Genomic DNA, 16,605 nt, shown 5'->3' on the forward strand with positions numbered 1-16,605 from the left:
GCAGACAGTGCTGCCCCATATGTGATGGGGAGGGGGCAGGAATGAAAATTCTGGATGTCAGTCGCAGACAGGGTGGCCAGGGGAGGAGTCAAGGTACATGAGTGGTCACCTGAGGCTTGCTTGCTGGGCTTGTTTCCCTGAGGGAGGAGGAGTGAACAAGGAAAGGGTGTTGCGCACTTGGCAAGAATGAAGAATCTAATCTGTATACTGGCAAAGCGCAGGATAGCCATGGCCTGGAAACTGGCAGATGGTCCTAATATTAATGCACGGTGGGGAGACCTACAAAGATGGGCAATGGTGGAGTCAATTGTATGGCACAGGGCAGTGCGCAGAGTCTTGAGAGAAGGGAGTGAAGATGTGATGTCTTGGAATATGTTCACCCAGGCAATGTTTGGTACCCAGCTGGTACACTGTTTGCGTGTAGAGGGGGGCTCACCTCCCAAATGATCAGCATGGGGATGGAAATGGTTGATTGTCCACCTGACGTCCCCCGTGGAGAAAGCCGGCTGCGCTGTGGGTGAGCACTGGGAATACAGAGAATAAAGGGAACCATGATTGCTATGTTGGGGCACCCATGTATAGACTGCTGTATAAACATCCTGAGAGGTCTCAATAAACCTGATGAAATTGCCACACTATCATGGGAGAAAGACTTGTTTGGGACACCTGAGGCGTCACTATGATATAAGACCTCCCACACAGCTTGTGAACTTAGATATCTGAAGAACAATTTGTTAACATGCTTACTGAGACAAGTGGTTAATTCATGTGACCCCTGGGACATTGGTGGGGGCCAGGGGCATTGGCCAGGGAAAGTGTTGACTATTTCATTATGTAAAACCAATAGGGGAGTCTTGATTCTATTAAAGACACAGAGGCAAGCATTACCCCACCCTTGATAAGCTGGGGTTGTATACTGTTTGTATGACACACTGACATGTATTTGAAAGATGTTACCGTATCCCCACCCTAATGGTGTGAATTTGTTCTTGTCTCGCAGGTGATGACCAGAAGAACTTGTGATTCTTCAGGCTGAGCCGGATGGCTAACTTATGTGTTTTGTTTGAGATTGGATGCAACACAAAGTTTCTGGTGTTAGCAGAACCATTGCTCTATTCAAGTTTTCATTGGAATTACCATTGTATGCGACACTGAGTTCTTCCCAGGAGTTGGGCGATCGTTACTTTACTTTAAAAGAACAAGTTACTTTCTTACCTGGTAACGTTCTTTCGATGGGATGGTCCGACGACGTATTCCATATCTATGACAGGTAATCACCACAGCTGTGCTGCTTCGGAAACTTTTTTCGGCGTCTGCGTCCTGCGTCGATGACGTCCATGCGCCGTCGTCGAGGACTTCCCCCGACGTCATCCGATGTGATAAGTAGGACGCACGACGCCCGTAGCCTCAGTTGTAGTTTTTTCCCCCCAGAACGTGCGTCAGTCAGCTGCCAGTCAGACACAAAGCCTTGCGGAACGTAAGCTGCAATCGCAAAAGAAATTCTGCAGCGGGGAAGGCAAGGCGGGAGCGATATGGAATACGTCGTCGGACCATCCCATCGAAAGAACGTTACCAGGTAAGAAAGTAACTTGTTCTTCGAGGGGATTGGGTCCTCTGACGTATTCCATATCTGACAGACTCCCAAAGCAGTACCAGAGCAAGGAGGAGGGAAAGAATTTAGAATCAAAATTTAGAATTGCCAATCAAATAGCAGAGCAAAGGACCGCCTTGCCAAAGGCCAGATCCTGTCCCCGGATGGAATCGAGGGAATAGTGACGTACAAATGTATGTACAGAAGCCCAGGTGGCTGCATCACAGATGTTGCGAATAGGAACACCCCTCTGCAGGGCAGTAGATGCAGCCATACCCCTGGTAGAATGGGCCCGCAAGCCAGCCGGCGGGTCCTTACCCGCCAAGCGGTAACACTCCGAGATGGCCAAAATAATCCAGGGAGACAAAGTCTGTTTCGTCACAGCCTGTCCCAAACGCTTTCCAGCGTAACCAATAAAGAGTTGATTGTCCACTCTGACCCGGGACATGCGTGAAACATAAAAGCTTAAAGCTCTCCTAGGATCAAGCCTATGGAGCCTCTCCTCTTCCTTACCAGAATGCGGAGGAGGATAGAATGCCGGAAGAACAACCTTCTGGGCCAAATGAAATTCCGAAACCACCTTCGGAAGAAAAGAAGAACGAACTCTAAGGACAACCCTGTCCTTATGAAATACAGTGAAGGGTGGCTTAACTGAAAGTGCCTGTAACTCACTCACTCTGCGAGAGGAAGTAACCGCAACCAGAAACACAGTTTTCAGAGTTAACAGCCTCAAAGGGCAAGAATGCAAAGGCTCAAACGGAGCACCCATAAGAAACTTAAGAACAAGGTTTAAATCCAAATCGGGCACCAGGAAAGGTGACGGAGGGAACACATTAGTGAGCCCTTTCAGAAACTGTGAAATTAAAGGGATTGTAAAGTAGGAACACTCTTCAAACGAGCGCTTAAAGATGGACAGCGCCGCCAGGCAACCTTTAATGGTACCCACTTGCAAGCCCCTGTGGGCCAAAGAAAGTAAAAAGGACAGAACCATGGGGATGTCACATGCAAAAGGATCCACATTCTTAACTCTGCACCAGTCGCAGAACTTACGCCAACGGCAACGGTACAGAGACTTTGTTGCTGGCCTTCGGGCCGAGAGCAACACCTCCATTCCGTCTTCAGGGAGGTCCCAATCCTTATACCTCAACCTTTCAGAAGCCAAGCGTGAAGGTTGAGGGATCTGACCTCTGGATGGAGAACCTGACCCCCCTCCCGTGAGAGCAGATCGTCTCGGTAGGGAAGACGACGTGGAGGGCAGATGGACAAGTCGAGAAGGTCCAGGTACCACGTCCTCCGAGCCCACGCCAGAGCAATGAGGATCATCCGGGAACCGAACTTCCGTAACCTCCGCAGCACTTGCGGGATGACGGGGACTGGAGGAAACGCGTACAGCAGCGGGAATGACCACTCCACCACGAACGCGTCTCCTAAGGCTCCTTTTGGAGGAAATTCCTGCGAGCAGAACCTCTCGCACTTCCGGTTGACACTGGAGGCGAAGAGATCCACTTGAGGGGTCCCCCAAAGAGCGAAGATCTCCAGGAGAATCTCCTGAGCCAACTCCCACTCGTGAGAGATCGTGCTCTGCCTGCTCAGAGCGTCCGCCGTCACGTTTTCGTCTCCGGCCAGATGACCTGCCGAGATCGAAACTTCCTGCTGCATGGCCCAGAACTCGAGCTGCATCGCCTACCTGCACAGAGGAAGTGACCCTGTCCCCCCCTTTTTGTTGAGGTAGTGCATGGCCACTGTGTTGTCCGCCAGGATCAGGACATTTTTTCCTCGCACAGTCGGCAGAAAAGCCTTCAGGGCTAGCCTGACGGCCCTCAGCTCCAACAGATTGATATGGAGTCTGGACTCCGACGGAGACCAACGACCGCTGACTGTCAGCCCGTTGGCATGAGCTCCCCATCCCGCGAGGGATGCATCCGTCACGATCGTCACCTCCGGCCAGGGAAGCCAAAATGGAGCCCCCTTCATAAGTTGCCTTCGACGGCCCACCACAGAAGGTCCCGGGCGACCGAGGGCGGCACCTGAACCGGGTCCGACATCCTGCCGGAGGACTGCGACCATTGCATCTTGAGTGCCCACTGCAAAGATCACATCCGCAGGCGAGCCTCTGGCACCAGAAGAATGCAGGATGCCATAAGGCTGAGCAACCTCAAGAACTCGAACGCCGGGAGCGTCTGGGCATGCTGAAACTTGTGCACCATCTGCTGAATGTGAAGAGCCCTCACCTGGGGAGGAAAACACTGCCCCAGGGAAGTGTCGAGCACTGCTCCGATGTACTGGAGCCGCTGTGTTGGCGTCAAATGGGACTTCTTTAAATTGAGGGAGAAGCCCGGCCTGTGAAGGGAGTGGCAGGTGACGGACAGGTGATCCAGGACTTGCTCGGGAGAGCTCCCCCTGATCAACCAATCGTCCAGGTAGGGGTAGACGTGAATCCCCCCTTGCCTGAGATGCGCTGCCACCACCACCATGAGCTTGGTGAAAACCCTCGGGGCGGAGGTCAATCCGAACGGCAAACCCTTGGGGCGGAGGTCAATCCGAACGGCAGGACCCGAAACTGAAAGTGCGAGTCGCCAACCGCGAACCTCAGGTACTTCTTGTGCTTGGGATGGATCGGCACATGGAAGTAAGCATCCTTGAGGTCGAGAGACACCAACCAGTTCTGAAGCTGAAGGGCCTGGAGGACTTGAGAAAGAGTAACCATCTTGAACTTGTCCTTCCTGAGGAGTTTGTTCAAACCGCGCAAGTCCATGATGGGTCTCAATCCCCCGTCTTTCTTCGAAATCAAAAAATAAGGGGAATACCATCCCTTGTTCCTCTCCGCTACAGGCACCAGTTCTATGGCGCCTTTCTCCAGCAGGGCTTGAATTTCCTGCGCAAGGAGCGGATCCGGACTCTGCAAAGAGAGGTTCCCCGGTGGATTGTCGCGAGGCCTGTGCCGAAAAGGAAGACAGTAGCCGTGGGTTATGATCTCCAGAACCCACACATCTGAAGTAATGGCACGCCACTCTACAAGATGCTGCGCCAGCCTTCCCCCAACCGGCGAACCATGGGACATGGCCTCATGAATGAGTGGTAGCGGCTGCGGCGTTACCGGAGGGCAAAGAGGCAACTGCCCGAGCGGCCTTGGCACCACAGGTACCCTGTCGTCCACCTCCGGTACCCCTGCGTTGGCCTCTTTGACTGCCAGCTCCTCTCGCTTTACTGAAGGATGAGTAATAGCGAATGGAACCACCCCTCCATTGCTGTCCCCTAGGACGAAAAGGCGGAGGTTGGTGAAATGCAGCGCCCAATGACTTCGCTGCAGCTTTTGAGGTCTGCAACCTCTCAAGGCTCTCGTCAGCCTTGCTGCCAAAAAGGTGTTCACCGTCAAAGGGCATGTTGAGGAGCCGGGACTGCACATCAGGAGCAAACCCCGACTTCCGCAACCACGCAAACCTGCGTATCACGGTGCTCGCCGCCATGGACCTGCTGACGCATTCAGCCATGTCCAAACCCTACTGAACGGACTCACACATGGCATCCTTACCATCCTGGACCATAGCAAGGAAACCATCCCGTTCGTCCCCTTCGGGAATATGTTCAGCCGCTAACGCAACACAGTTCCACAGAGTGTGTGTGAAACGAGACAAGGCACAAATGGAGTTGGCCGCCTGAAGCGCCATACCACCAGAAGAAAACACTTTCTTCGCCCAGCCATCAAAACGTTTGTCGTCCCTATCAGGAGGGATGGTAGGGTACGACGCCTGCTTCGCCGGGGCTGTGGCCGCCTGCACCACCAAACTCTCCGGAGTGGGGTGCCTGGTCAAGTAGCAGGGGTCACTACTGGCTGGACGGTATTTTCGCGACAAGGACCTGACCACCACCGGGAGACTCTCCGGAGCAGTCCAAGCCACCGCCACCCTTCTCTGTAGAGCCATATGAAACGGCAGTACCGGGTCAGTTGGGGGACCAACATCAAGGATGTCCGTGAGATCATCCTGCACAAATTCCCCTGGGGGAGCAGACCAACCCAAGTACTCGGAAACCCTAGCCATAAGGCGCCGTTACGAGGAATCGGCATGAGAGCCAGGCTCAGGCCTACAAAACTCCACCTCCGAAGAGGTGTCCAGTCCACTGGCATCATGCAGTGACTGCCTCAAATCGTCAAACTGACTATGGCCTGAGACAATTTCATCTGGAACCTGACTAGGAACCAGGCAATCAGAATCCTCATCCACCTCCGAAATATATTCCAGGTGGCGAAAAGAAGGCACCCGAGAGTGCTTGCTCTTAACCAGAGCCTTCCTAGGGGTTCCCCCGTGCCACGGGGTACCTCCGACACCCCGGCCTCGAAAGGCGTCGAGGACGTCGAGTGAATCGGCGCTGGTGTCGAGAGAACAGGCATTGGCACCGAGAGGATTGGCGTCGAGTAAATCGGCGTCGACATCAGATGCAGCGCCGCCAGCATCGACACAGTCCTCGAAGCCGGAGCTACGAGCGTGTCCTTCGACGACCTGAGCGTCGACGGCTTCGACGACTTCCTCGGAGCCGGAGCCTCGAGAGAGCCTGTCGACGCCTCAGACGTCGATGTCTTCCCGAACGCGTCGAGGACCGGGACCTGGAACGGGTACGTCGAGAACGAGTCCCCTTGTCCGAACGGGACCTCTCCAGTGACTCGTGCCGACCACTCTTGCGAGCGTTGTCTCTCGACCTCTCACGACCGACCCCACTCGGGGGCGCGGACGGCTTAGTACCCTGCGACTCGAGAATCGCCAGCATTTTCTTCCCGAAGGAAGTCCATTCCTCCGGCGTCGCACGGCTGGTGGGGTAAGCGACGTGCCGGGCAGAGTCCTCAGAAGAGGACCTGGAAGAGGACCTGGAAGACGACCGCTGTCGGCGCTTCCGAGAATGCCTCGAAGATGCCGAGGAGTGGCGAGACCGACTCCTAGAAGGAGACCCACGAGACTTCCGACGATGACGCGGAGAGTCTCCTCTCGAATCATCCGTCGAAAGCCCCGCAGACTTCGACTTCCGGGGCTTGGACACCCGACCTACCGACAACTTCTTCTTACGTTCACGTAAGGCTTTGGACATGAGCGACTGGCAGTTGATACAGTCATCCGTGTCGTGGGCCTCCCCGAGGCACCAGAGGCAGGCGTTGTGCGAGTCCGTCACCGACATCTTGGACCCACACTGCCCGCACTTCTTGAAGCCCGGACGCGGGGTCGAAGACGAAGTAGAAGACATCTTCACACGAAGGAGATTCTCACAAAAAAACGAACAGGTTCGAAGAACCAAGAAGAACAGAACTCCAAAGAGTCGAGGCGTTACCCGAGATTCACGAAGCAACACGTTCGTGGAAAAAACGGAACTGAGGCTACAGGCGTCATGCGTCCTACTTATCACATCGGACGTCATCGACGCAGGACGCAGATTCCGAAAAAAGTTTCCGAAGCAGCACAGCTGTGGTGATTACCTGTCATAGATATGGAATACGTCGGAGGACCCAATCCCTTCGAAATGTATATTGTGCACCTCAGGACCCAGAGGCTTATGGGCGCAACGATATATACAAACAAAACATGTGGGGTGACAGGGATAAAGTAAAACTACTACACACAGTATTTATCAGATTATTGAAAAGAAATGTCTTTAGTTTCTTAAGTTTTTCTGAGCTCTTCTGGGAGGGCATGTATATGTTCGATCGGGGCGTTCTCGTCTTGGTCTTTAAGGACAATACCTCAGTCAAATATGAGGGCCCAGTGCAAGTGAGGCTTTTGTGCACCATAACTAAAAGATGGAACTTAATCCTTTCTTCAATAGGTAGCCAATGTAAATCTCTTCTTGTTTTAGTTACATGATCACTCTCGCTTAACTATTTTGTATGACCTGAAGTCTAGCGTACTCTGACTTATTAATGCCCACAAGCAGACTGCTACAATAGTCTATCTTTGACACAATGATGGCTCTTGCAATTATCTCACAATTAGATTTTGAGATAAATGGCCGAATTTGGGTAAGCAGTTTTATGTAATTTGCTGATAAAGATTCCAAGCTGCTCACTTGCGCCTTCATACTAAGATGTTGGTTAATGGATTCCCAGGGTTTTAACCTTTGTTTTAGTTTCCAGATCACAGCCTGCCACACTTAACATCTTGTAGTTGTCCCAAAGCTTTTTGATTTGATTTGCTGTCTCAACTACCATTAGTTCTGCTTTTACTTTATTTAACGCAAGACCATTCTCCACCATCGATCCTTGAATGATGTCATGAACCTCATTCAATCTTGTGGTGTCCTGCTCATTGTTGCCAGATAATGGGATGACTCCCCATAGTTGGTAAACTGAATACCTTTTTTATCTAGCAGATCAAAAAAGTGGAACAGTGAAAACATTATACAGTTTGTAGCCAAAAGAAAGAGGAAGGGACCCAGGCAGGATGCGTGTCATGGGAGGACCTGGGCCACGATTGGTGGACTTTTGTGGATACTGGACTACTGAGAACAAGTGTTTTACGGGGATTTGTAGTCCCTTGAGTTTTTATTTTGTTTAAATAGTAAAAAAAAAAAAAAGCTAACGTTTTGAAAAGCTGCTGAGAAGCGGAATTAAAGGAAGTTAAACATAATGCTCGGCTCTGTGTCTTTAATAGAATCAAGACCCCTGAGCTGTAAGCTCGAGTAATATTCATTATAGTTTTCCCCCCATTGAACCCATATTCAACATAATTGAGCCAGGCTCTTCAACTTCTAAAGAGGACAATGGGTAAGTTCCTTTCCCCATTTATTTTTTTAAATGTGGACCAGGGGAGGCCGGTGGGCTCGGGGGACATGGACACTGCAGTTGTATCTAGGGCGTGGCGAGGAGTCACCACACCTTGCACCGGTAGCACCCACAATTGTTGCTGGGGAGTTGTGGGATGGGTCAGCCTTTCTAAAGCATGGAGATCATCTTTATGCTGGCTATTCGGTTTTACACTAGTTTTTAAAACGTTCAGTATAACAGGAGAGTAACTGGACAGTTTCAGGGCATAAGAAGCATAGTTGAGCAGCATAGGGAACAAAGTGAGATGCACAATACAGTATAATTAGCTTGTGCTAGTAGCATGATTGCCATTTATTGAATAGACTCATAACAGACTATGAGGCCTAATGGAAGCGCATCATAGAGCAAAACTTAAAATAACCAAGTGGCATAGTTGGGCTCCATTGTGGGGTATAACTGAAGTGCATAATTGAGATGTGCAACAGGGTACAATTGAGGTGAACCACTGCGGGTTCTTCAGAGGCATTATAGAGCAATGCCAGAAACATAATTGATCAGCATCATCTGGCATTATTGGAAAACTGGACAAAAATAATCAGCAACGCCAAAAGGTGCAATTGATCGACCTTCAGGGTTTGTCTTTAAACATAATTGCAACAGGGGAATCACTGACGGCCCCCATGCTACTTGTTTAAAAATTAAAATGCAGCATCAGGGGATAGGCCTGGCAAGCCCTATTAAACACGGTTTAAAAAATAAAATATGGGAGGCCTTCGACTCTTCCCCCCCCAGCCCCCATGTTGCTGGCGAAGAGGAATATGGGGTGTAGGGGGGTGGCCCACTGGGCCAAATTGTTATGCCTTCCCCTGACAGAAATTTAGTTATTTCATTTTAGCGGTAATGTGATGAAACTGCTGTGAGAAGAAGCCAGCACCGAAAGAATCCGGTCCATCTTCCTGTGATCACCACAGAGCAAACTGGTAACCGCCTGCTGGAGAGACGGGGGAACAGGGTACAGAATGTATTTGCCTCTGAGCATTTCCTGGAGTGGGCAGGCAGCACTCGGGTCTAGTGAAATATTTCCTAAACCCATTTCTTTGCCAGGATGCCCTTGTCAAAAGGCATTTTTTTGTATTTGGAATGAAAAAAAAGTACCCATATTTAATGTTTTAGACATTTTTTGATTAAACCGCATCTTTTCAAAGTATTTCCCTTTGTACTGTGTGGACTGTGGAGTAGGTCTTGCCAATGCTTTTTAAAACTTTTTGGGGGTGTAACCTTATCCAAGTTTTTTCTATTTTTTGTAAGTGTTTGAAAAGAAGTACAGTTGTACCTCAAACCTTTTGAAGTAAAACCTTGCACTGGCTAAATGCTGAGTCAAATCCAGCATTAGGTAGACCTTTTCAATAAATCGTGCAGTCGTGTGACTTTTGCTTCACATTCTTTTGGGAGACAGACATTTCAGTTTGCGCCAAGATCCTTGATAGACTGCTGGAGATAATAAGACACCAGCCCAGCCCCTGACAAGGCTCCAATACACTGTACCTTCTGTTGCACCACGGTTTTTTGATCATGAGCAGAATTAAGGAGACAACAAGCCCTGTTTGGGATTACTTAACAGTCAAGCTTGGTGATAACTCAAAAGCTGTGTGTGCTCAGCAATTTTATCCTGTGGGCCAGTTAACTCAACAGTGTAGCCCATCTGATAATAGGGCAACAACCGTGGACGTTTGAAGGAGCTGCATGTTTTTGACACGGGTACTCACCTCCCAGACCCAGCCATTTGGTGGAAAAGGGCATAGCCACCATACCTGTAGGAACACAGCAGCCTTGCAACCAATTTATATTTTTGGACAGGCCAACCCAGGGCTGTTCTAATTGGGCCCGTATACTCACCTTTTTTTCTTCTCATAGTGTTGCCAATCTGCTTCACCACACAACCGGCGTGCAAAGCACCAAATGACTTTACAGAGTATGAAAGGAAAAGAGAAGCAGTCGCAGGGAACACCCAGTGCACCGTATCTGACAGCAAGAAAAGCAAAAAGCTATTGTCCCAGCCCACCATCCAGCACTGCATGGAAAAGAAAATCTGATCTCAGAACAACCGCTCTGCACAAGAACATTGGTGAAATGCTTGCGTTAGATCTGCAACCATTTTCTCTTGTAGAAGATCTAGGCTTTGTGCTTTTGTAACGAGACTCCAGCTTTTTAACAAACTGACATCCTAAAAGCATTTTTCCACCTTTGTAATCCCTGATATTTAACAAAAAGTGTGCCATAATATTGCAACTTAGGGGCAGTGTGCCAAGAAAATGGCATTCACTGAAAATAGACCTCAGAAAAACGTTATGAATTTGATAGGCCACTGGACGCAGAGCTACATGTTGAGGCATGGTATTTTGTTGCAGTGCGAAGGATTTGACGGAGGCCATGCTGGGGGGCTAAGATAGATTTAGATTTCTAGGAAATACTCCAGAAATGGGAAATTGCCCATTCTAAAGCACCTTCTGTGGTGCAAGACAATGCAGAAAACATGTCCAAAGCATTTAGAGAAGACGACTCTAAGTGTGCTGTGTTTTGCATGTACCCTGCAATTATGCATACACTATGTACTTTTTGCACACAGATCTGTCTCTGGCATACTGGCCAATGCAAGAAGGCTTGTTTGGCGTTTAAACATTCTAGTTCTTCCACCTCTTGCTTCCACTCCATACTGAAATATTTTGTGTCTTTGAAAAGGAACTCCAAGATGTGTCAATCTGTGGGAACTATCATCTTCTGCAATGTAGAGCTCAATGCCCGCCTCTGCTCGACCAAACACTGCAGCACTAAAAAGGAAAAGTGACAAATCTTTTTGCCAGTGAGTGGCATACGACGGAGTATGAACTGTCATTTGCTGGCCCCATTTGCAAAGCTAACAAAGGAGATTTGCGCACACACAGCAAGCATTTTCATTGTTATTCCGGCTGTCAAAGCTTTAATTGGATACCAGGGCTCTTCTGAAGCAAAAGACACAGGTATTAATCGTGTGAAAGAAGAACTACTCGAGGCAATTCATTGTTATTTTGGTGAACTTCAGGAAATGCCAATTTACTTTGTGGTGACAGGAATAGATCCACACTTAAAGCTGAGGCTCTTCAGCACTGATGTTGTGAAATATGTCAAATATACAATCCACTCAACTGCCTTAAAACTGCTGGATGAACATACATCGCACACAGAGGAGCAAACTGCAGAGTTTATTTTTATTTGTGTATTTTATTGTGCATTTGTAAGGTGCTTATTCAGCAACTAAATTGTGTTTCAAAGTGTTTGGAACTGACAGCCAAGAAGAGCTGGCAGCCAAGAAACAGACCATGAGGAGGAAGGTGGTCCTTCTGGGATAGTGTCGGTGAACAATCTGCAGACAGCAGTGTGAGCAAGACAATGAGTACACTGGGCACTGAACTGAATCTTTTTCGGTAAGCGTTTTCTCCCTAAAAACAAAGAAGCACTGAAGTGGTGGGAAATGCCACATAATAGTGGGATATGTGTAAAGAAAGTGAACAAATGACCTTGTTCTTTAATAAATGTAATTGTGATCTATAAACTTAACATGCGTACATGTAATCGGGTGACTTTAATCGGTTTGTGAAATCACATTTATCATGTGCTTGATTATGTTCTAATAAGAAACGACTATTCGGCTGAATCGTACATTCATTATTCTGTACACCCCTACTTGCAACCCACTGCTGCTGCTACTCGATTATCTTGACTTGCTAGCGGTTCAGGGGTGGTGGGAAGGGCAGAGGTTGGGAAATGGTGGCACAGGGGCAGACAATTGAATGTTCTTTAAGTTTAAAAAAGACCCATCCTCTAGGTGATTAGTATGGACAGGAATGTGAGGGGGGGGGTGTTTGCAGCCTAAATGTGGTGAGGGTCTCATCTTACTTATGCCTCCCATAGTTTACAAAAGCCAGCTCTCAGATCCTGCATGTTACACATGGCCGAGACCCCAGCAGTGCTTCCAAAAGATTACAAACTATTCTCATCTTTTTTTCACAAAGCCTTGGGGTAAGCAGTTTTATTTTCATTAGATTTATATTGTGATCAGGCTAGAAGGTAATTTTATTTGCAGAAAAGAAAGCTCATATGCTCTTAAATGGTTCAGTTCATGCATGTTCTGAAAACTGCTCTGCTATGTCATGTTCATGCTCAATGAACCATTCATGTATTTCCCAGTAGTAAAAGCTCTTGTGCTGTAATTAAGTTACTAAAAGCAGAAAGGTTTTCACACACACTCAGATGTTTTAACATGGCCAGTGAGTTGTCAGTTCTAGCAGGTCTGTGCTAGATTGTAAGACTAGTTTCTTGTGTTCATTTTACCAGCAGCCACCTGATTTATACAAATAGACCAGCTCAGAAACATTTGTTTGACGCCACAACATTGACATGGAAATTCCCTTCTCTTGTAATGTTTTAGTATGGAAAGGGAAGCTCATTTTGCATATAGGTTTGCATCTAGGTTGCTGCATGTACGAACCCTCTAATTCCATCTCTTAGAAACCTGTTTTTTTTAATACTTAAGCAAGAACACCTGCAGCGACAGGCTGAATTATCATTAAAAGCATGGGCCCCATGTTATATGCCTCTGCCATTTGAGGGTCTTACTGACAGGCCTGGTGCTGTTATCATACGATACTGCTGAGATGGGATTTCACCCATTCTGCCTCTGCTGTGTAACAGAAGCACATGAGACACCATTCCATGCCAGAATTCCCCACATAAGTAGCCTAGGACTGGCTTGACAAGGCCAGTAGAAGAAAGTGCCTTGAAGCAAGTAAAGTGCTGTACACTTAGAAAGCAGTCTATGCTGCAACATGACATTTAGAATGGTAATGTAGTTCCACAAAGCAATACTGGTGCTTTAAAGCGCTTTAGGCTCCATTTTTCTAAAGCAATAACATAGTGAAAAGTGTACTTTATTAAAACAAAACACTTAGCAGTTTAAATGGCTTCATACATGCATGCATTGACACATGCTACGATGCCTATACGTGTAGAATTAAGCAAGTCAGTAGAAGGCCCACATATGCTTACAAACTGACGCAGTAGGCCAGTGAAATCAATTTCCCGTTTATTCTCCATATTAAGAAATAAACAGCAGTTTGCCTGTGTCAGAACCAATGGAAAACGCAAAACAAAAATATGACGTGGAGTCCTTGACTCAGGCTCTACATGGTTAAAACGGCAAAGATGCTCAAGAAGCAACTTGTGAAAGGCAACTTGCTAAGACATGATGTCTTTAGCTACTCGCTATGATTTGATGTTTTTGTACCAACCTACGAAGAACGGATATCTCCAACCTGCTAAAAGACGAAATTGCTTCCAAATTTTTTATGTACATCATACATGTGAGGAGGGAACTAACGTCTATGTTACATAGATTGAAATAGAAGCTGATGATGGGGGCGTGGCCTGATGCCAAAGAAGATGGACGCATAGTCTTGCCGCTCTTTCCCACGCGTCACTATATACGTAATTTTTTTCGTTTTATAAAACCTTTCTCACTTACCTTTCCTCAATATTCTGCATTCAGTTGCTGTTTCACGTTGCGGCTGCCTTCCCGACGCTGTTTAGCCTCTTTTCATTGTTCTGCGAGCTCCGGCGTTCCATCTTCAGAGACCGCAGCCACGAATGTCCACCCTTCCTGAGGAGAATGACAGCATCGCGGCCACTGTGACGTACCAGCTGTGGCCTGGTCGGCCCTTCCCTCTCAATACTGCCGCCGCTGGCGCCTGCTGTTACGTCTCTGCAAGTAAGGAAAAATAATCTTCCTGGTAACGTTCCCTTAATGACTCAGAACGTTTAAAGGTACAACAGTACTTTATTGTAATACATCCTCTGCATACTATCTCTTCACACGAGGTCTGGAAAATAGCATTACCCAGTCATATATTTGCAATACTATTTCACGCATAAGTTGTTATAAGGATATTTTGCACATAAAACTAACGGTGCAAATATCCGAATACCTCCCGCAGTAAATGTCTATACATAAACATTCTGCCTTCACTTAAAGGAATACACTTGGAAGCAGTGGGGAAGAAAAAATCCACGCTGACTCTTATTGAATTATTTGACTGTACGTGCTAGACGCATTATCACTACCACATGACTCATGGCTCTTCATAAATCACTCCTTGGTTTACTATTCTCTAGTGTTCCCATTTAACCTCCTTTAACAGGAACAACACTACATGCATATTATGGAAATAATAATTGTAAACTGAAGGATACAACGTCTACAGACCTGTCATTATTAGTCTGTAGACAACACCACAAGCCTTCTTTAAGACTACATTATTACTGGATTTTGGCATATGCTGCAGATAATATTAGCATCTTTGAGCTTTTCAACATGTATACACTTATTCAAATATTTCGACAATCTATATATTCATATTGATATCAACTAATACCAGGGCTGCCAGTAAAAAAATACGACAACAAAAGAACATAATGATATGATAGGTTATTTATAACGTGCTTAATACCCAGAGGTTTCTCCGCGTGGACACAGGGATCGAACCTGTGGTGCTCCGTGCGTCTTGCTTCCAAGGCGTCCACGTTGCACCTGAGCTGTCCTCCCGTGACCAATGTCTCCTTACAATGTCTCAGCCTCTAACCTTAAGAGACCCAAGAGTGAATCATCACCTCTGCTGGGTATCTCTGATCCTGCCATTGATGCCATTTTTATCAGAAATTAGATCACTCAAACCCTTCATCGAGACCACAAATAAAAAATGACAACAATTAGATGACAGATGGAAGGGTTTTGAAATTAGAATGGATGAAATGGAGAGAAGAGTTGGTTCAGTGGAGGTTTCTCCTAAAGTGGCACTACTTGAGACGTCAATCAAAGACCTCCAAAGGCACAATGAAGATTTACAAAATCGTAGCTGACTTAATATTCACATTTCAGGTCTGCCGGAGGGCTCAGAAGGAAACACCACCATTGCATTTTTACAAACGTTTCTATCCACCCTGCTCCACCTACCTTCTAATGTAATACTCAACATTCAATGTGCGCATAGAATCGGTCTATCATCCATCTCTACCTCGCCAAAAACATTGTCCAGAACACTGATTTTTTACCTTCTGGAATATTCCCAACTTCAGCTCATCTTGTCTGTTGCTAGGGAATGAAAATCCCTCATTTGGAATGGTAATAAGATATATATCACACAAGATGTTGCTAAAAGCACGGCCAAGTGCAAGAAAACATTTCTAGCCTTCCGTCCAGCCTTAAAGCAGCTTAATATTCGGTATGGTCTGTCTATACCCCCCTTGTTCATTCAAAGTAATACATGAAGGTCGTACAACCATGTTTGATGAGCCTGCTGACCTCAGAGCTTTTATATGCTCCATCAAATCCGAAGGCATGGACACATCTCCTGCCTGCACCTCCACTTCCTCTATCACATGAATGTGTTTCTCCCTCATAAGTTTTTCTATCATCTATGTAATGCCATGATTATCATTTTACTATAACCTGTGGGACGGGTGTCCTTGCAATGTCCATCTTCCATCCTGAGTCACTTTTTTCCCCTTTTTTGATGACTCAGCGGGCGTCACCCATCCCTGCGATTTTACTCTCCTGTTGTCTCCCTTATCCCGTCTGATCTTTATTTTTTGTTTTAATATCTAGTACCCTACTTAACATATTCATGATCAGACCCCCTACTTCCCCTTCCTTTACCCAATGTGTCATCCTCTTGTGTCTCCTCCTGAAGATTTATGATTTAAAATGTAGTTTTTTGGCACTACATTTCTATATCTGCATGGTTTCAGGTTATGTTATCATAATTTTTGAAATGTTACAATGATCTTCAAATGTGTCACATGGAACATCAAAGGTTGTAAGAACCCCATTAAAAGATGTAAGTTCATCTCTCATCTTAACAAATTCAACCCTTCCATAGCATGTATACAAGAAACACATCTATCTAACAAAGAAGCAATGCCACTGAAATCCCTTTGGGTTAAGGAAATCATTTCCAGTGCAGCTGTTGCTAAGAAAATCGATGCAGCTATATTAATTAGCAAGAAATTACCCTTCAAAATTCTTGACCAAGGCGCCGATACAAATGGGAGATGGGTCTGGGTCAAACTCCGGATAGAATCTACACATGGTTACCATTCTAAACATCTACGGTCCTACTAATAATTTCACTAATTTAATCATGTGTGGGGATACAATTCAGGTCCTTGATCCTTTTCTTGA

The 16,605-nt window shown here is 46.8% G+C and overlaps 1 protein-coding gene across 1 annotated transcript in view; it reads right to left on the bottom strand.

The window, feature by feature from the left end:
* Window positions 1-14,141, bottom strand: part of LOC138449261 (zinc finger protein 684-like) — a 697,253-nt gene extending 683,112 nt beyond the window's left edge. Inside the window, exon 1 of the mRNA XM_069604757.1 lies at window positions 13,894-14,141. The gene's annotated coding sequence lies outside the window, so the exon portion shown is untranslated. The remainder of the gene's footprint in view (window positions 1-13,893) is intronic.
* Between the last annotated feature and the right edge of the window lie 2,464 nt (window positions 14,142-16,605).

This window comes from Ambystoma mexicanum, chromosome 1p, assembly GCF_040938575.1.
Source record: "Ambystoma mexicanum isolate Mex_15411 chromosome 1p, UKY_AmexF1_1, whole genome shotgun sequence".
Taxonomy (NCBI): Eukaryota; Metazoa; Chordata; class Amphibia; order Caudata; family Ambystomatidae; genus Ambystoma; species Ambystoma mexicanum.